Source organism: Arachis ipaensis, chromosome B09, assembly GCF_000816755.2.
Source record: "Arachis ipaensis cultivar K30076 chromosome B09, Araip1.1, whole genome shotgun sequence".
NCBI lineage: Eukaryota > Viridiplantae > Streptophyta > Magnoliopsida > Fabales > Fabaceae > Arachis > Arachis ipaensis.
In genome coordinates, this window is record NC_029793.2 from 13,549,415 (window position 1) to 13,550,147 (window position 733).

Genomic DNA, 733 nt, shown 5'->3' on the forward strand with positions numbered 1-733 from the left:
AACTTTTAAACTAATTTAAATGAGACACAAATTTTGAAATTTTTTTACTGGTGTCTGTTTTTTTTTTTTCTTGCAACAATTCAGATAGTGGTCATCAATAATAATTTGTTCATCCGAACCCACTATTATAAGTAAAGTCCGATCTTATTTCAACACCTCAAATCTATACATGTAGAAATTTTTGACCATCTACGTAGTAGTATTGACCTAAATAAAAAGATAAGAACTGAAATTGAATAAAAAAGATAAATTAAAATTGAAATAAAAATAAAAATGATAGATTGAAATTGAATACAAAGATAATCACTCTATTTTTTATCTAATTTTTTGATGTAACAAAAAAAAGACTCACTCAACTTAACTTGCTATCTCCAAAGTTTGGGAATTAAATCGAAGAGACTCACTTAACATTCTATACATTTTTTTAGTGCAACAAGAGATAGACTCACTTAATCTCACTTGTCCACGTTATGGTTTTATCCATTATGGTTTTATTGAATTAAAATAAAGAAACCCTAATCTCGTTATTGTAAAACTCAATCTAGTAACTAAATAAATAAAATTAAAATTTATGAAGTTAAATTTAATATTTTAATACTTAAAAATATAAACTAATAACTACTAAATAATACTTGAACTCTTCATATCACAAAAAAATTTAGAACACATATTAATCTTATTGTAAAATTTTTATACATAGAAAGTAGAAATTAGCATTGCTCAAAACCAAAAC